The sequence below is a fragment of the Bubalus bubalis genome, chromosome 5 (assembly GCF_019923935.1).
Source record: "Bubalus bubalis isolate 160015118507 breed Murrah chromosome 5, NDDB_SH_1, whole genome shotgun sequence".
Classification (NCBI taxonomy): domain Eukaryota; kingdom Metazoa; phylum Chordata; class Mammalia; order Artiodactyla; family Bovidae; genus Bubalus; species Bubalus bubalis.
This window is the reverse complement of record NC_059161.1, coordinates 28,755,022-28,775,394: the sequence shown is the minus strand read 5'-3', so window position 1 is coordinate 28,775,394 and position 20,373 is coordinate 28,755,022. Positions and strand designations below refer to the sequence as shown.

At 48.4% G+C, this 20,373-nt stretch overlaps 1 protein-coding gene and 1 non-coding gene across 2 annotated transcripts in view; one reads left to right on the top strand and one right to left on the bottom strand.

Moving 5' to 3' along the window:
* The window catches only part of TMEM51 (transmembrane protein 51), a 61,918-nt gene that overhangs the window by 21,843 nt on the left and 19,702 nt on the right, over positions 1-20,373 (bottom strand). The window lies entirely within an intron of this gene.
* TRNAG-CCC lies at positions 457-529 on the top strand. The gene has a single exon. It is a non-coding gene; the product is annotated as a tRNA-Gly (tRNA).

Here is a 20,373-nt window from a genome sequence, read left to right as displayed (position 1 = left end):
CAGTCCTTTGTCCAACATCAGAATCAGAGATTTGCTGATGATGGACAGTTGGGATGGGCGTGTCCAGGACGACTCAGTGACAGACGCAAGTCAGGGTCTTAAGTAACCTGCTTAGAAACTAAGGCTCCAGGCTGACTGCTGACCTTGCACCCCTCCCCACCTTGCTCAGCCCCTGGGACCCAGGGCTCATGGGCTGCTTGAAGCCATGTCTCACGTGCAAGGACTCTGTCCCTCTCTGACCTGCCACAGCACTGTGTTAGGGGTTGTGACCCAACATCCACACTCAGTCTCTTTCCTGGGTCCGGGGAACTGAGCTGGACACTGTCACATATCATCTTTGTCACCCAAATCACCAGCATGCTCCATGGCTGCTCTCTCATTCCTCACTGTAAGAGGAGGGAAGAGGGCCGAGCGTGGTGACCAGTCAGAGAGTCTGGCTCTGGGGTTTCAGGGATTTCCCTGGTGGTCCAGTGGTTAAGACTCTGAATTCCCAATGCAGGGGGCCCAGGTTCGATCCCTGGTCAGGGAACTAGATCCCACATGCTGCAACTAAGACTGAAAATTGAGGCACCAAATAAAAAACAAAACAAAACTGGGTTTCAGAGATTCTGGCTCTGACCAGATCCAAACCTGGATCATCCACCCAGCAGCCTCACAGTGGGTGTCATAGTCTCCAGCACATCTGTGGTGTTCCAGTCATGTCCCCTGTCCCCTTAGGCCAGGGGCTCTGACATGTTGTCTCTGCCTCACAAGGGGCCTGGACACCACAGGGGTTTATTAAGTATCTGCCAGGTCTAGCCCTTTGACCACCCTGTAGGGTGTTTAGATCTGAGGATCAGTTAAGGAATCGTGACACCATGCATTCTGGCACAGAACCTTATCCCTGAAGCAAAGGTAGGCAGAGCAGGTGAGGGTGATCAAGACTGCTGTCTGAGATGCACGGGCACACACTGCTGTATTTAAAATGGATAACCAACAAGGACCTTCTGTACAGCACAGGGAACGCTGTTCAATGTTATGTGGCAGCGTGGATGGGAGGGGAGTTTGGAGGAAAACAGATACACATAGATAGATGGCTGAGTCCCTTTGTTGTTCATCTGAAACTATCACAACATTGTTCATTGGCTACACCCCAATAGAAAATAATGTGTTTTTTTTGTTTGTTTTTTTTTTAAACAAAACAAGACAAAACATTGCTCCCTGAGTTGGGAGATACTTCTAGGCTGAACAAAAACAATGGCCATGCAGTCACAGAGACATTACTTCGCCGACAAAGGTCCGTCTAGTCAAAGCTATGGTCTTTCCAGTAGTCATGCATGGATGTGAGAGTTGGACTATAAAGAAAGCTGAGCACTGAAGAATTGATGCTTTTGAACTGTGGTGCTGGAGAAGACTCTGGAGAGTCCCTTGAACTGCAAGGAGATCAAACCAGTCAATCCTAAAGGAAATCAGTCCTGAATGTTCATTGGAAGGACTGGTGCTGAAGCTGAAGCTCCAATACTTTGGCCACCTGATGTGAAGAACTGGCACATGGAAAAGACCCTGATGCTGGGAAAGACTGAAGGAAGGAGGAGAAGGGGATGACAGAGGATGAGATGGTTGGATGGTATTACTGACTTGATGGACATGAGTTTGAGCAACTTCCGGGAGCTGGTGATGGACAGGGAAGCCTGGTGTGCTGCAGTCCATGGGGTCGCAAAGAGTCGGATATGACTGAGTGACTGAACTGAACTGAAGCAGTCACAAGAGTAACCACCACCATCAATAATTATAATGATGATAAAATAGCTGAGTGGCTCTGAAAGCTGGGCAGGGATGGAGGGATGGTGCTGCCCGGTGAGGGTGGGCCCTGAGGGGCAGGAGCAAGGCCTGTGGTCCCCCTCCAGCCACTGATTCTGCAAACACTAACTGCACACCCACAGCCCACCAGGCAGTAGTCCAGGTGCGTGGGGACATGGCAACAGGCATACCAGAGAAACCAGCCGGTGACAGGCATCGCACAGGGATGCCCTGTCTTTATAAAACTCCACTATCAAATAGGAAAATCCCAAACAGGTAACATGAGTGGTGCCTATTATTCCAGAAGTCTCTACAGGGACCCTTCGAATAGTGATCCAGAGCCTGTTGCATTGGTCACTCCCAAAGAGGGTCACTGGAGGTCCAGAGGAAGGACCACACTGGACTGGGGGAACCAGGCTGCCCAGTAACACCTGCTGCTGCTGCTGCTAAGTCACTTCAGTCGTGTCCGACTCTGTGTGACCCCACAGACGGCAGCCCACCAGGCTCCCCCGTCCCTGGGATTCTCCAGGCAAGAACACTGGAGTGGGTTGCCATTTCCTAGAGGGGTGCACAATGCTGAGTGCCCAACCCCCTTCTCCTGGCTCTAAGAATAGGTGTGACCAGGTCTGGCCTATCAGATCTTCCTATTTGCCAATGGGTGGGGCCTCAACCCAGATAGGACCAATAAGACTCAGATCTCCGCTGTTCAGGAACTACTGGTTGGGGGAGTCCTGTCCTCTTCTGAGGGGCCCTCTCCTGTCGGGTATGCTGGAAGGACAAGGTGTAGTTTCCTTGTTGGTGGCCATCTGGTCCTCCTAGGGGAGAGGTTGCTCAAGGAGGGGCCCAGCATGGAAGAAAGGAGACCTGTGACACAGAGTGAGCAAGACTTGAACCCATGAATCCCTTCCTTATCTAGGACCGAGTACCACCCTCTCGTCTTCTTCCTCCTTTTCAGTTTCCACTGCCCTTCCAGGGTGAGCCCTCATACCTCCCTACCAATGTTTCTGCTACATGAACCAATGCATACCCTTTTTGCCCGATAAAAAAAAATTTTTTTAAATAAATAATGACTAAAAGATAAAATTAGCCAGTGGCCCCCAACCTTCCCGTTTTCCCAGGCAAGCTGGTGCTGACAGAGCCACCCACCCCTTGGCATCCCCCACCCACGTCCCCCCAGACAGCAGTGTCAGGCCACAAGTGCGAGTTCTGGAGCTTGCGGGGATAGACAAGGCCTGATTCCAGGGTTACTGGGTCTGTTTCCTTGGCTGGAATGTTCTGATGATGCTTGTCAGAGTCAGTCGCTAAGAGAGGCCTGTGACTGTGGGTGTGACCAAGGAAGGACACCGTCACAGGGGTGAAAAGCTGACAAATCTGTCCCTGGGACATAGCCGTAGAAGATGCTACCTGGTAGATACTGTCATAAATCACTGGGCTGGGAATGCCTCTAGGTAGTCAGCAGGAAATAGAGGGCAGGAAAACCAAGCCTGCCTTGAAAATGTCACTGCCAAGGTTATAAGGTCCATCTTGCAAACGGATAAACACACGGGAGAAAAGGAAGGAGGAAGGGAATGCACTGCAAGGGCATGTGGGGACAGGGAACAGGCCGCCATGCCCGAGGGGACACCATCTGTGCCCTGTGGGCCAGGCGCTGTGCCGGGCACTGAGATAGCCATCAGCAGCAAGAGGAGGCAAAAGAGAAGAAAAACTAGGAGAGCTGACACCCTGGGGAGGGAGACAGGAAGGAACAAAGAGGCATTAATAATCCAAAGGGAGAGAAGTGAGCAAAAATGACGTGCGCACCGTGAAAGCACAGGAAGAGAGAGACGAGAGAGGAGAGGCAGCAGAAATGAAGATTGGGTCCCCAGTGAAACCAGTGGCGGGGAGACTGCTGGGGGCCGAGGCAGGATGGGGAGCTGGGAGGTGGGCCGGGGGGGAGTTCTTTGGAAGGAAAGTTAGATCTGGTGCTGGGCCTCATGTTCCCACGAGGCAGCTGCTGCCTCTCTGGTCAAACAGCCAGGCCTCTGCTGTCCCGGTAACTGTCGCAGTGGCCGGCCCAGGGCGTGGTTTGTGTGCACAGACACGGTGACAGACAGAGCCCCAGAGCGGGGTCGCCAGGAACCATGCCTGCCACCCTCCATTCATCACGCTGGTTGCCTGTGCACAAAGGGGACAGAAAGCAAGCTGGGTTCTGGGGTGGGGGTGGCCACGTTCCAGGAGGGCCCATCACCTCCCGCTTGGCCCAGGCCGACCTCACACCTCACCTGACAACTGGCCACAGAGGCTTCCTGCATAGTCTCCCTGCCGCCCAGCCTGCCCTCTCTCCATTGCTCTCGGGGGCTGGTTCCCAAAGGCAAATATGATCATATCACTGGCTGTCAAGAGCCTTCCATGGACCCCCATGACCCTGCTCACAGCTCCCTGGCACCTGTCTGCTGCTCCCCTGCGGCCTGCGTGGTTTCCAGGCACACTTTCATTGCATACCCGTCTCCCCGCCCCCTGCCCGACTCCATGACCCGATCTCTGCAGATGATGTTACTGGGCTGGGAGAGGCTCTGTGACCTCTGTGGTCTCCCCCACTGGCAAACCCACCATCTTCCCCATCAGCGCTGGAAACCCTGATCATCCAGGACTAGGGCTCTCCCTCATCCTGGCCTGAGTTCCGCCCTCTCCTCTGCTTCCTCCTTTTCGGCTTCCACTGCTGCCACTCCAGAGGCAGCCCTCACACTGGCCTGTGTCCACCTGGCTTCCTGTCCCAGCCCCACTTCCAATCAAATTCCTGGAATTGGCTGCTGCCATTTTGAGCTCCAGGAAACAGCCTTTTTTATTCTGTTTCTCGCCTGCTCAGAAGCTTCAGGGGCTCCCCAGTGCCAAAGAGTCTAAGCCAAACCCCTTAGCTCCGAGTTCAGGCTCCCCTCCACCTGAAAGATCTGGGAAAACAGATATGGAGGATGCCCAGGGAGTCTTCCTAATGTGGCCCCTCCTCACTAAGGTTCCCACCTCTCTCACTACCCAGTTGCTGTTCAGTTGCTCAGTCATGTCCGACTCAGTGACCCCATGGACTGCAGCATGCCAGACTCCTCTGTCCTCCACTATCTCCCAGAGTTTACTCTAATTCATGCCCACTGAGTCGGTGATGCCATCCAACCATCTCATCCTCTGCTGCCCCCTCTCCTTTTGCCTTCCATCTTTCCCAGCATCAGAGTCTTTTCCAATGAGTCAGCTCTTCCCATCAGGTGGCCAAAGTACTGGAGCATCAGCTTCAGCAACAGTCCTTCCAATGAATATTCAGGTTAATTTCATTTAGGATTGACTGCTTTGACCTCCTTACTGTCCAAAGGACTCTCAAGAGTCTTCTCTAAAGCATCAATTCTTCAGTGCTCAGCCTTCTTTATGGTCCAACTCTCACATCCAGGCTTTCCTCACAACTCAGTTGGTAAAGAATCCGCCTGCAATGTGGGAGATCTGGGTTCCATCCCTGGGTTGGGAAGATCCCCTGGAGAAGGGAAAGGCTACCCACTCCAGTATTCGGGCCTGGAGAATTTCATGGACTATATAGTTAATGGGGTTGCAAAGAGATGGACACGACTGAGCGACTTTCACTTCACTTCTCACAGCCACATATGACTACTGGAAAGACCGCAGCTTTGACTATATGGATCTGTGTCAGCAAAGTGATGTCTCTGCTTTTTAATACACTGTCTAGGCATGTCATCACTTTTCTTGCAAGGAGTCAGCCAGGCAGGGGCTCACATCCTTTGGGGAGGGGGGCGGGAGAGGGCTGGGCGATGGAGACCACAGTGGATTCCAGGCGTGGGTGCCCCCTCTGCTGCCAGAGCTGGCTTCCGAGGTCCATGGGGTCCTCGCTTGGAGCCCTGCATGGGCGGGGATCACGCTTTCCACTTGGGGGCTCCTTGCAGCCTCGTAAAGGACAGGAGCTTGGTGATGGGAGGATGACCCCTCAGGGGAACATGCCATACCTGAGACTGCATTAAAATCGACCTCCCCAAAGTTGTGAGTCTCCTCAGTGGGTGTTGGAAAATGACAGCAAGCCCTGCCCTCAATTCAGCCAGTGAAGGGATTAAACCAGTACTTCCTAGACCTTGGGAGTTCACAGACCAGTAAAATCCCTCCTGCTCTTTCAAGAAGACTGCCATTGGGTTGCAACCTTTCTCTTCCACCTTTTAAGGGCACTGAAACCAAACAAATCTGAACAGAAAAACTCCTCCCCTTTGCTATGGCCATCCTTTAAAAGCAGAGAGGGACTTTCCTGGTGATCCAGCAGTAAAGAATCCACACTCCTGATACTGGAGGCATGGGTATGAACCCTGGCTGGGGAGCTAATACCTTGCATGCCACATGGCACAGTCAAAAAAAAAGAAAAAAAAAAAAAAGGTAGGAGATAATTTTGGATTATAGGACACACTCAAAAATAAATCTGATTTCAGGGAAACTTAATACACTGTTGTTGTTCAGTCACTAAGTTTGTGTCCAACTCTTTGTAACCCCATGGACTGTGGCATTCCAGGCTCCTTTATCCTTCACTGTCTCCCAGAACTTGCTCAAATTCATGTCCATTGAGTTGGTGATGCCATCCAACCATCTCATCCCCTGCTGTCCCCCTCTCTTTTTGTCTTCAGTCTTTCCCAGCATTAGGTCTTTTCCAGCGAGTTGGCTCTTTGAATCAGGAGGCCAAAGCCATTGAAGCTTCAGCTTCAGCATCAGTTCTTCCAATAAATATTTAGGGTTGATTTCCTAGTTCGATCTCTTTGTCAGAACTTCTCACTGTGGCCCATCCATCTTGGGTGGCCCTGCACCGCATGGCTCATAGCTTCACTGAGTTATGCAAGCCTCTTTGCCATGACAAGGCTGTGATCCATGAAGGGGACACTGTCCTTAGCTTTCCAAGTTTGCTAAACTACATCCCCTTCGTCAGCCACTGTAACCAACCTCACATACGGACACTTCCAAGAAAACACATCAGGAACATAAGCTGTCACTGTGCATTACAGTGGAAGTCTGAAATTAAAGTCCCAGTAAATGAAGCAGAGACTGATAAGAGGATTTTTCTATTTACAAAAAGTCCTGGGCCTCAGTTTTCCCATCTGTGAAATAAGAAGTTGGGTGGGACTAGATTATCTCAGCGTGTCATCCTGTGCTGAAATCCTGGACTCTATGAGTTAGTCCCAGTTAGAGAGGTTGCCTGCATTACAACGTGCAGTTTTCAGAGTGCTCTTTGGAGAAAAGAAAGAATATCAGTTTATAAAGGTATAGCTGCTAAGTCACTTCAGTCATGTCTGACTCTGTGTGACCCCACAGACAGCAGCCCACCAGTCTCTGCTGTCCCTGGGATTCTCCAGGCAAGAACACTGGAGTGGGTTGCCATTTCCTTCTCCAATGCATGAAAGTGAAAAGTGAAAGTAAAGTTGCTCAGTCATGTCTGACTCTTAGCGGCCCCATGGACTGAAGCCTACCAGGCTCCTCCTTCCATGGGATTTTCCAGGCAAGAGTACTGGAGTGGGTTGCCATTGCCTTCTCCTATAGAGGTATAAGGCTTTAGGAATTCCAGCTGAGCTATTTCAAATCCTAAAAGATAATGCTGTGAAAGTGCTGCACTCAATATGCCAGCAAATTTGAAAAACTCAGCAGTGGCCACAGGACTGGAAAAGGTCAGTTTTCATCCCAATCCCAAAGAAAGGCAATGCCAGAGAATGCTCAAACTACTGCACAATTGCACTCATCTCACACGCTAACAAAGTAATGCTCAAAATTCTCCAAGCCAGGCTTCAACAATACGTGAACTGTGAACTTCCAGATGTCCAATCTGGTTTTAGAAAAGACAGAGGAACCAGAGATCAAATTGCCAACATCCGTTGGATCATAGAAAAAGCAAGAGAGTTCCAGAAAAACATCTGTTTCTGCTTTATTGACTATGCCAAAGCCTTTGACTGTGTGGGTCACAACAAACTATGGAAAATTCTTTAAGAGATAGGAATCCCCGACCACATGACCTGCCTCCTGAGAAATCTGTATGGAGGTCAAGAAGCAACAATTAGAACTGGACATGGGACAACAGACTGGTTCCAAATCAGGAAAGGAGCACATCAGGGCTGTATATTGTCACCCTGCTTATTTAACTTATATGCTGAGTACATCATGAGAAATGCTGGACTGGATGAAGCACAAGCTGGAATCAAGATTGCTGGGAGAAATATCAATAACCTCAGATATGCAAATTACACCACCCTTATGGCAGAAAGTGAAGAGGAACTAAGGAGCCTCTTGATGAAAGTGAAAGAGGAGAGTGAAGAAGTTGGCTTAAAACTCAACATTCAGCAAAGTAAGATCATGGCATCTTGTCCCATCACTTCATGGCAAATAGATGGGGAAGCAGTGGAAACAGTGTCAGACTTTATTTTTGGGGGCTCCAAAATCACTGCAGATGGTGACTGCAGCCATGAAATTAAAAGACGCTTGCTCCTTGGAAGAAAAGCCATGACCAACTTAGCAGATTAAAAAGCAGAGACATTCCTTTGCCAACAAAGATCCATCTAGTCAAAGCTATGGTTTTTCCAGTAGTCATGTATGAATGTGAGAGTTGGATTATAAAGAAAGCTGAGCACCAAAGAACTGATGCTTTTGAACTGTGGTGCTGGAGAAAACTGTTGAGAGTCCCTTGGGCAGCAAGGAGATCCAACCAGTCCATCCTAAAGGAAATCAGTCCTGAATATTCATTGGAAGGACTGATGCTGAAGCTGAAACTCCAATACTTTGGCCACCTGATTGAAGAACTGACTCACTGGAAAAAACCCTGCTACTGGGAAAGATTGAAGGCGGGAGAAGGGGACGACAGAGGATGAGATGGTTGGATGGCATCACTAACTTAATGGACATGAGTTTGAGTAAACTGGGAGTTGGCGATGGACAGGGAGGCCTGGCGTGCTGCAGTCCATGGGGTCGCAGAGAGTTGGACACGATTGAGCGACTGAACTGACTGACTGACTAAGGCTTTCGTTCACTTCCCCACCTCTCCCCTGGCTAGCGTGACCTTCGGTGTGTGAGAACAGAATAGATTTAGCAAAACAAACAGATGCCGTCCTCCGTGCCCATCTCAGTGCCCTTGGGTTCTAAGCATTTCCCTAGCATCCCTTCTGGGCTGAGACCATTTACAGGAAATCTGTATACTGTGTATGCACAGAATACTGCCTGGGCAGTTGTGCAGCAAACTGGTACCAGTGGTTCTCTTTGGGGTGCGGGGCTGGGGTGAGAGGAGGGGGCTGTGCACATCTGATTTTGTATGTCTCTACATTAGGGTTTCCCCCTCAGCACCACTGACATGTTGGATCCAATAATTCTTTGCTGGGGTGCTGTCCTGTGCATCATAGGCTATTTAGCAGCATCTCTGGTCTCCACCCACTAGATACCAGGAGCATCTTTTTTATTTACTTGGCTGCACCAGGTCTTAGTTGTGGCACGAGGGATCTTTAGTTGCAGCATGCAGGCTTTTAAGTTGTGGCACGTGGTATGGGATCTAGTTCCTTGACCAGGGATCGAACGCCGACCCCCTGCTTTGGGAGCCTTAACTGCTGGACTGCCAAGGAAGTCCTGCAAAAAGCACCTGATCCCAGCTGGGACATTGCCAAATGTTCCTTGGATTAGGGGTGGGGGGAGGGTGGCAGAACACCCTTGGCTGAGAACCACTGCTCTAGACTATTGATGTAAAATATTTAAAAATGAAGCACAGATGAAGAATATTTATTAAGATTATTAAGGAAAAAAAGATTATTAAGGATATCTATACTCAACACTGAATACAGAATGAGTATCTGTATTCATTCAAGTGTTGTCAGTCTACTCGCCCAAAGTGCTCAAATAAACCTACTTCCTGCCTCTTCTGATGCAGCCTGAGTGACCGTATCACCTCCTGCCGGGTCTCCCTGCTGCCACCCTGACCGCAGCAAGTCTTCTCCACACAGCAGCCAAAATGAGCTTCTGGAAGTGTCCTTCAGCCATGTCACTCTCCTGCCCGCCTTCCTACTGTCTTCGGGAATGAAATCCAAGCTCCCCACTGGCCTTCCGGGTGCTCTGCCACCTGGACCCTGGCTCCCTCTGTCTTCTGGTCCTGGCCACAGTGTGGTCCGTGGACCGGCAGTCTTCAATGCCCTGGAGTTGGTTAGCGAACCTGAACCTCAGGTCCACCTGGGCCCGCTGGAGCAGCACCTGCATGTCCACAGGTGGTGCAAGGTGCATCTCAAGTCTGTGAAGAGCTGCTCCAGGCTTCCCCTTGCCCCCATCCCATGTTCCAACCACCTTGCCCCTCAACCCTGGCTCCTTCTCATCTGTCACTTAAACATCACTATCACAACGAGGTGTTCAAAGTCGAATGTGTGCAAGTAGTCGCCCTACGTGATCCTGCATCTTAGCTTCCTGCTGGTTTGGGAAATAGCTATGATGGCAACCTGAATTCATCTTGTTTGTTTAGGTTATGTTTTGCCTGACTTTTCCCTCCACCTGAACCATATCCCACACCCTAGAATAAGCTCCACGAGGGCAGACACAGGGCAGAGAGCACCAGGCACATAGAAGATGCTCTGTAAATATTTTTGGAATTACTAATAGCCACAAGTATTGTGCCCCTGCTATGTGGCATTAACTCTTCTTCACATGGGTTATCTGGTTTATTTCTCCTGAAACTGATGAGGTGAAATAGGTATTATTTATGATAATCCCCATCTTGCAGATGAGGAAGCAGATGTACATGACACATGGTCTCATGGGTGGTAACAGGCAGAGCAGGGGTTCCACCTGGGAAATCTGACCCTGTGACTATACCTGCTACCACTGCACAATCCTGCCCTCTTATTCATAAATCAAACCACATTTTACATGCACGAGAGGCGCTTGACATGGAGAAGAGTTTCCTTGAGTGCTTCTATAGAGAATTCTGCTTTTGGGGAATCCTAATCCCTTCATGTGCTTTTTGGGTAAATGACATCTTTGTATTCAGAATCCATGTAAGCAAGTTCTGTCTATCCATATGTTCCCAAAGACTGCTGCTATAAAACATTTTACTTCCAGACATGAGTCCAGAAACAAGCCCAACACAGAAGACCCAGTGGCCACACAAGCTAAGGAACGGTTGCTATTTCTGTGCCCGCTGCCGTCTGGCACTCCTTTACCCCTCACCACCACCTGGTAAGTAACTGATGTTCATCCCTGGAGATTAGTGTTTTTCTCAGGCCCTTTGCGGTGGCCTCTCCCTCACTCTAAGAAGCACCAACCAAGTTCCTTCTCACTTGGGGCTGGACCAGGCACCCCAGCATCACTGGGAGATGCTTATGACTTTGTTCGACCTCCCTGAAAGTCAAGGCCATGTACCCCCAGCTTGCATGGTAAGCACAATCACTTGAATATCCTAAGGACAGTGCCAGGCTGCCTCTAGGAGTTATCTTCCTTAATTTAGTCCTCAGGACAAGCTTTTACACAGGTATCATGGGGTCTCACTTTTGCTAAGAATCTGAAGTTCAGAGAGGTGAAGTAATTAGCCCAAGGTCACACAGCCAGTTGGTGAGATATCCAGAACTTGAACAGTTCAACCCAGAGCGGGGCTGGCAAATCTATAATCCCTTTGGCTCATGCTTGTTGAGTCTGTACTGTGTGCCAGACACTGTGCTAAGACCTTGACAGCCTGATCTCACAGCAGCCCCAAGATGTGGGTGCCACAACTGTACCCATTTAATAGATGAGGAAACTGAGGCGCTGAGAGGCAGACTGGCTCCAACTCAGGCCAGGAAGAGCACAGGGGTTAGAATTCAGAAGTGACACACCACACTGTGTGGCCCCTCTGCTCTCAGCTTAGTGAGGTCACACATTTTTTAATATAAACCAGTCCTCTCGGAGTCTCGCGCAGGCATCAGGATGTTCCGGTTTGATGGTCTGCCTTTTATTTTGTTTTCAACCCAAAGGAAACAGAACAGCTTAAGAAACCCACACTGTGGTTCCCAGATGCAGGCAAAAAAAAAAAAAAAAAAACCCACAAAGTCAATGAACAAAAGGGTTGTCTGTTCACCTTGAGCTCAGTCCTGTCCAGCACCTGCTACCACCCAATCCCCCAATCTGAGAACCAGCGTCAGTGAGGCGAGAAGCCTGTCACCATCCATTTAGACGTGACGGTGACTGTCAGCCCTGAATCTCTTCCAGTGGAGTAAACATGATGGTTAGGACCCTGGGACAAGGCTGGGAACAAGGCTTTGAGTATTTAAAATGAGAGAATCCATGAGAGGGTTCAACCGCAGAGCCTCAGATTCCCTGTACGTGGCTCAAAAGGCTTTTGATTCCTCCTGTTGCCACAGGCTGCCCTGGAGAGATGTGCGTGCTCTCACAGGGGCGGTAAATAAAACTGACGGCTGACCATGTGCAGGGTGCCACTCTGGGTGACACACACATACTGACTCATTCCATCCTCACAGCAGCCTTTTAAGGCCAGGATTAGCACTCCCATTCTAGAGACGAGGAAACTGAGGCGGTTAAGCAGCCTGCCCAGCATTCCACAGCTGCTCGAGCCACGATGTGAACCCCCTTTCAGAACCAGTACACACAGCCTTCCTGAAGGAGGACACATCTCTTGTTTAACCAGCGATGGATTCTCATTCCAGGATGGGGGAGGGGGGATGCTTCTGCACCGATCCCCACAAGTCTGATGGCAGACTGATTTGAGCTCTCTAAGCCTCAGTTTTGGCTTTGTAAAATGGGCATATGAATAGCACCTATACCCACAGGTTATTATAAGCATTAAGTTAGGTAATAATAGTTGTAACAGTCAACATTTACTGTGCCTCCCCTGCCCAAGGCACCATGAGACAATGCCATCTTCTTCATTTCACAGACGAGGAGCAGAGAGAGTTAAGTCACTTGCACAAAGACATAGCTAACTGCGGAGATGTGGGACCTAAGCCCACATCTGAGCTGAGGCACCTAAGAAACATCCTAAGAGCATCCTCTTACAAAATTCAACGAGTACACGAACAGTATAACACAACAGCTCCTCAACACACAGCCAAAGTCATGATTTTTCCCGCAGGCAGGGAGACAGAACCCAGAGAGGGCCTGTCTAGTTCTGCCTGCTGTCCAGCACCAGGCAGATGTCCGCAGCCCTGGGCAGGAGTCCCGCCCTCTTGCCCCCACACAGCAGACCCTGTGATGCCTGGTACACAGCCAGGATCAGTCCAGCGACTGAGGGTGCTTTGTGCATGGCTTAGAGCCGGTCTTGCCAACTATCAGGAGTCTGTCCCAGGACCAGACTTTGACCCGAGTTAGGTTTATGCTTACAAACAGACCAACAGTAAAATGCTCAACATCTTCTAAGACTCAACTGTCCTGGCCGGAAGAGACTTCAGCAATGAGAGTCCAGGGTGCCCACCCAGGGCTGAGGCTGTCTGTGGCAGGTACCCCGGACCCCACCCAAGACTGCTGACTCTGAGTTGCCAGGGCTGGGGTGGAGGCATCTGCTCATTTACTTGATTACTTAAAGTGTAACTTGCATCTCGTAGATGGTATAGGTCTTAGTGTACAGTTTGATAAGTTTTAACAACATCTGTCCATGTAACTACTGCTGGGATCAAGACACAAGCCATTCCCAGAAAGTTCCCTGTGTGTGCTTTCCTCCACTCAACCCCTGGCCCAGGTAATCACTGATTTGCATTCTGTCACTACAGGTTAGTTCTGCCTGCACGAGAAATGTACATAAATGAACCAAGAGAGTGTGTGCTCTGTCTGCTGCTTTTGTTCATCCACAGTGTTATCCGTGTCTGTAGTTCATTTGGTTCCTTTCTTTGGCTCAGAAGTCCATCGTGCGGTTGCTGTTGTTTAGTTGCTAAGTTGTGTCCAACTTTTTTACGACCCCATGGACTGTAGCCAGCCAGGCTCCTCTGTCCATAGAATTTCCCAGGCAAGAGTACGGGCAAGGGTTGCCATTTCCTTCTCCAGGGGATCTTCCTGACCCAGGGATTGAACCTGGGGCTCCTGCATTGCAGGCAGATTCTTTACTGTCTGAGCCACCAGGGAAGCTCAAAGTCATGAAAGGGGAATAATAAAAAGTGTGTCTGTCTACTGGAGCTGCCAGAGAAGTCATGAGCTCAAGTGTGTAGGGCTTTTACCACCATCAGTTGGTACTGATGCAGCACTAGGACTTTATCTTGCTTCTATCTTAGGTTCAGGGGCGCAGTGGTGACTGCTGACAACTGAGAAATACTCCCCAGGGCACAGAATGCGGGCACAGAACACAAGGCTGTGCTGTGCACCTGGCTGTTCCTTCCAAGTATTTTCTCCCTCCACTGGATCTCAGCTTGAATCCACCTTGTCCACAATGCTCCTAATAATCCATGTGCTTAGCTCTCTAGAGCTAAACAGTGAGGTCTCCTGAGAGTCAGGGGGGCCCAGCTTCTGCAACCCAGGGAGGGAGGGGAGCAAGCTACTTAACTGAGTCTCAGTTTACTCCTCTGTGAAGTGGGCATCATAATAGAACAAGCCTTAGTGTATTGTCATGGGACTTAAGTATCCACTCAGTTCAGTTCAGTTGCTCAGTTGTGTCCAATTCTTTGTGAACCCATGGACTGCAGCACACCAGGCTTCCCTGCCCACAACAGGAACAACTCCCAGAGCTTACTCAAGCTCATGTCCATCAAGGGGGTGATGCCATCCAACCATCTCATCCTCTGTTGTCCCCTTCTCCTCCTGCCTTCAATCCTTCCCGGCATCAGGGTCTTTTCCAATGAGTCAGTTCCTCATATCTGGTGGCCAAAGTATTGGAGCCTCAGCTTCAGCATCAGTCCTTTCAATGAATATTCAGGACTGATTTCCTTTAGGACTGACTGGTTTGATCTCCTACGAGAGTCTTCTCCAACACCACAGTTCAAAAGTATCCACTACCTTCTGCCATTTTCCAGGCAACTTCACAATTCCATCTTTCCAAAGCTTTCTTTTTGAACAAAGAACTGTTCCAGGTGCCTTTTACAGTCTTCCAAGGAATTAAAATTTTTTTCCAGTAAGAGAATTTTGTAAAGACCACAATAAATGGAAATCCGAAAGTGCAATGTCTGGTGAATTTCAGTGTGATGAATCAGAACTTCCCAGTCAAGCTGTAAGTGTTCGCCTGGTCATCAAAGAAACATGTGGTTTTGCGTTATCCTGGTGGAGGATTATATGTTTTCTGTTGACTAATTCCAGATGCTTTTCATTGAGTTCTGCTTTCAGTTGGTCTAATTGGAAGCAGTACTTGTTTGAATTAAACATTTGGTTTCCTGGAAGGAGCTCATAATAGAGGACTCCCAGTCCCACCTATTTACAAGATCACCTCCTCTGAAAGAAGACCGACCTTTGGTGTGGATGGGGGTTCATATCACTTACCCCTTGATCTCTTCCTTTCCACATTATTGTACAGTATCCACTTTTCACTGCCTGTCAAAATTCGTCTTAAAATGGAACATCTTTGGTACATTATTAATAAGTAGAGAACTGCATGCGGAAATATGGTCAAAAAGGGTTTTTTCATTTAACTTACGTGGAACTCAAACGTCAAATTGATTAATATAACTAAGCTTGGTGCAAATGATTTTCAAGGCTTGCTTTGGACATTTTGAGTATGTCGGCTATTTCCTATGTGGTGTAACACTGATTGTTCTCAATTAATGTCTCAATTTGATTGCTATCAACTTCATCTGGTTTATCCAACCATGGAGCATCATCTAGTGAGAAATCTTCACAAACCACTTTTGACATGTTCAATCTGTCACAGCAACTTCTCCATACATTGCACAAAAACTTTGCTTTTCAGTTTTGTTTTGACCTTTTCCAAAATAATAAAGCCAAGTATGCCAAAAATGTTGCTCCCCCCGCCCATGTTCAATATTAAAACAACCAAGTAAACAGTCACAGTTCTGATAAGTTTTTTTAATGTGCGCTGATATGGGAGTGGTTACAATGCAATCTAACAATCGTTTTGAATGAAGTCAAAGACAACTAAATGCTGCTAGAGCCATCTTCCAGAAAAAAAGCAAGCGAACCTTTTGGCCAACTCATTAAGTACTCAATAAATGTTACCACAGACACTGTCGTCTGGTGATAGTCCTCAGTAGCCTGTGGCACCTTCCATCCTGCCAGAGGCTAGAAGCTGCATGAAGACAGGGCCCTTGTCACACAAAACTACCCAGAATCGGAGTCCACAGCCTCAGGATGTTCTCCGGCTGCCCTGAACCAGGAGGAGGCCACTCACTGTTCCTCAGGACCCCTCCCAGGGGGCTGAGTCCCCAGCAGTGAAGGGAGTTTCTTCCGGATGTTGAGGGTATGCCACGGCTCTAGGTGGCTGAGGGGGCAGCCCCACTGGGGGAGGGGGGAATTCACGAGGCCCAGATGGGATGAAGGGAACCAGGAAGGACCCTGTGTGCACCCCATGCAAGCCCCTTGTTCCAGGAGAGGATGCTGGGGTCCCGGGGAATGAGGGTTGCCAGAAAACAACTATTTTAGTACTCTATGTGGGGCAGGGGGGCCTGGGAGGGAGCTGGGGACACCTCCTCCCAACCCGTCAATGCCAGTACTATCATCCCCATGGGATGGAGATCCCCGAAAGGGGGGCCCCTGGAGAGACTCCACCCAAGGTACTGGACAGCTAGGGGCTGAGCCAGGATTTGAACTTGTGTCTCAAAGGCTGTAACATAGCAAGCATTCTTAGGTTTACCTCGTTGTTGTTTAGTCGCTAAGTCGTGTCCAACTCTTTTTGCAACCCCATGGACTATAGCCTGCCAGGCTCCTCTGCCTGTGGGATTTCCCTGGCAAGAATACTGGAGTGAGTTGCTATTTCCTTCTCCAGGGGATCTTCCCCACCCAGGGATCAAACTCACATTTTCTGTACTGGGAAGCAGATTCTTTACCACTGAGCCACCCAGGAAGCCTCCTTTGACTCCTGCTGCTGCTGCTAAATCACTTCAGTCGTGTCCGACTCTGTGCGACCCCATAGACAGCAGCCCACCAGGCTCCCCCGTCCCTGGGATTCTCCAGGCAAGAACACTGGAGTGGGTTGCCATTTCCTTCTCCAATGCATGAAAGTGAAAAGTGAAAGTGAAGTCGCTCAGTCGTGTCTGACCCTCAGTGACCCCATGGACTGCAGCCTTCCAGGCTCCTCCGTCCATGGGATTTTCCAGGCAAGAGTACTGAAGTGGGGTGCCATCGCCTTCTCCGCCTTTGACTCCTAACAGGGTGCAAATCATAAACAAACCTTCTTCCAAATCCAAAACAGAATGATCCCCTTATAGAAGGTCCCAGAGAGACCACTGTCATATCCATCACCAAATAACCACACTCACAGGCCCTCCCTCCAGTCTCTAACCAACGACCTGGGCAATCCAGCTATTTCCACAGAAAAACTCCTTTTGCCAGCCTGAGCCCTCCTGTGTCATTTGACGTCCACAGCACTTCACCATCATCTTGAAAACGTTGGCCTCAGACTGGTATTTGAACCTATGTGGCCCGGACTCGAATCCAGCCAAAATCCTTGATCTTTCAACTAAGATCACAGACCTGGTTTCAGGATCTAATGAAGCTCAATTCTTGATGTCTCCTTGCAGAAAGTATTTAGTGAGAGACAAAATGATAGGTAAGAAGTGGATTTATTTGGGAGAAACACACTTCACAGACAAGAGTGTAGGCCATCCCAGAGGGTGAGTGCAGCCTTGAAATGTGGTGTGGTCAGCTTTTATGTGGTGGGTAATTTCACAGGCTAATGAGTGGAAGGATTATTCCAGCTGTTTGGGGGAAAGCAGTGAAGATTTCCAGGAATTGGGCCACCACCCACTTTTTGGTCTCTGATGGTCTTAGAACTGTAATGGTGCCTCTGGGTGTGTGATTGAGCTTGCTGATGTGTTACTGTTGTTGTTCAGTCACTAAGTCGTGTTCCACTCTTGGTGACACCATGACTGTAACATGCCAGGCTTCCCGGTCCTTCACCATCTCCCAGAGTTTGCTCAAACTCGTGTCCATTGAGTCTATGATGTCATCCAATCATCTCATCCTCTGTCATTCCCTTCACCTCCTGCCTTCAATCTTTTCTAGCATCAGGGTCTTTTCCAATAAGTTGGTCCTTTGCATCAGGTAGTCAAAGTATTGGAGCTTCAGCATCAGTCCTTCCAATGAATATCTAGGGTTGATTTCCTTTAGGATTGACCGATTTGATCTCCCTGCAGTACAAAGGACTCTTAAGAGTCTTCTCCAGCAGCACAGTTCCAAAGTATCAATTCTGAGGCACTCAGCCTTCTTTATGGTCCAAATTTCATATCCATACATGACTACTGGAAAAACCATAGCTTTGACTATATGGACCTTTGTAGGCAAAGTGATGTCTCTGCTTTTTAATGTGCTGTCTAGGTTTATCATAGCTGTGCTTCCAAGGAGCAAATGTCTTCTAATTTCATGGCAGCAGTCGCCATCCGCAGTAATTTTGGAGCTCAAGAAAATAAAGTCTGTCATTGTTTCCATTGTTTTCCCATCTATTTGCCATGAAGTGGTGGGACCAGATGCCATGATCTTAGCTTTCTGAACGTTGAGTTTTAAACCAGCTTTTTCACTCTCCTCTTTCACCTTCATCAACAGGCTCTTTAGTTCCTCTTCGCTTTCTGCCATTAGAGTGGTATCATCTGCATATCTGACGTTATTGATATCTCTCCGGCAATCTTGATTCCAGGTTGTGATTCACCTAGCATTTCTTATGATGTACTCTGCATGTAAGTTAAATAAGCAGGGTGATAATACATAACCTTGACTTACTCCTTTCCCAATTTTTGAACCAGTCCATTTTTCCATGTCCAGTTCTAACAGTTGCTTCTTGACCTGCATACAATTTCTCAGGAGGCAGGTCAGGTGGTCTGATATTCCCATCTCTTTAAGAATTTTCCACAGTTTGTTGTGACCCACACAAAGGCTTTAGCGTAGTCAAAGAAGCAGAAGTTTTTCTGGAATTCTTTTGCTTTTCCTATGATCTAACAGATGTTGGCAGTTTGATCTCTGGCTCTTATGCCTTTTCTAAATCCAGCTTGAACATCTGGAAGTTCTTGATTCACATACTGTTGAAGCCTAGCTTGGAGGATTTTGAGCATTACTTTGCTAGCATGTGAAATGAGTGCAATTGCACAGTAGTTTGAACATTCTTTGTTTGGGATTGGTATAAGACTGGCCTTTTCCAGTCCTTCAGCAGTGGCCACTGCTGAGTTTTCCAAATTTGCTGGCATGCTAAGTGCAGCACTTTAACAGCACCATCTTTTAGGATTTGAAATAGCTGAAAATTCCATCACCTCCACCAGCTTTGTTCACAGTAATGTGCCCTAAGACCCACCTGACTTCACACTCCAGAATGTCTTGGTCTAGGTGAGTGACCACAATATCATGGTTATCTGGGTCATGAAGATTTTTTTGTACAGTTCTTCTGTGTATTCTTGCCACGTCTTCTTAATCTCTTCTGCTTCTGTTAGGTTCTTATTGTTTCTGTCCTTTATTGTGCCATCTTTGCATGAAATGTTCCCTCGGTATCTCTAATTTTCTTGAAGAGATGTCTAGTTTTTCCCATTCTGTTGTTTTCCTCTATTTCTCTGCATTGTTCACTTAAGAAGGCTTTCTTATTTCTCCCTGCTGTTCTCTGGAACTCCGCATTTGGTTGGGTATATCCTTCCCTTTTTCCTTTGCTTTTTGCTTCTCTTCTTTCTCAGCTATTTGTAAGGCCTCCTCAGACAGCAGTGTTGCCTTTTTGCATTTCTTTTTCTTGGGGATGGTTTTGGTCACCATCTCCTGTGTAATGTTATGAACCTCTCATAGTTCTTCAAGCACTCCATCAGATTTAATCCCTTGAATCTATCTGTTGCTTCCACTGTATAATCATAAGAGATTTGATTTAGGTCATACCTGAATGGCCAAGTGGTTTTCCCTGGGCTGTGCTTAGTCACTCAGTCGTGTCTGACTCTTTGTGACCCCATGGACTATAGTCTGCCAGGCTCCTCTGTCTATGGGGATTCTCTGGGCAAGAATACTGGAGTGGGTTGCCATGCCCCCTTCCAGGGATCTTCCCGACCCCGGGACTGAACCCAGGTTTCCCATACTGCAGGTGAATTCTTTACCATCTGAGCCACCAGGGAAGCCCAAGAATACTGGAGTGGGTAGCCTATCCCTTCTCCAGGGGATCTTCCTGACCCAGGAACTGAACTGGGCCTGCATTGCACGTGGATTCTTAACCAGCTGAGCTACCAGGGAAACCCATTTTCTATACTTTAAGTCTGAATTTTGTAATAAGGTTTTCATGATCTGAGCCACAGTCAGCTCCTGGTCTTGCTTTTCCTGACTACATAGTGCTTCTCCATCTTTGGTTGCAGAGAATATAATCAATCTGATTTCGATATTAACCATCTAGTGATGTCCACATGTAGAGTTGTCTCTCGTGTTGTTGGACAAGGGTGTTTGCTATGACCAGTGCATTCTCTGGATGAACTCTGTTAGCCTTCACTTTGCTTCATTTTGGTCTCCAAGATCAAATTTGCCTGTTACTCCAGGTATCTCTTGACTTCC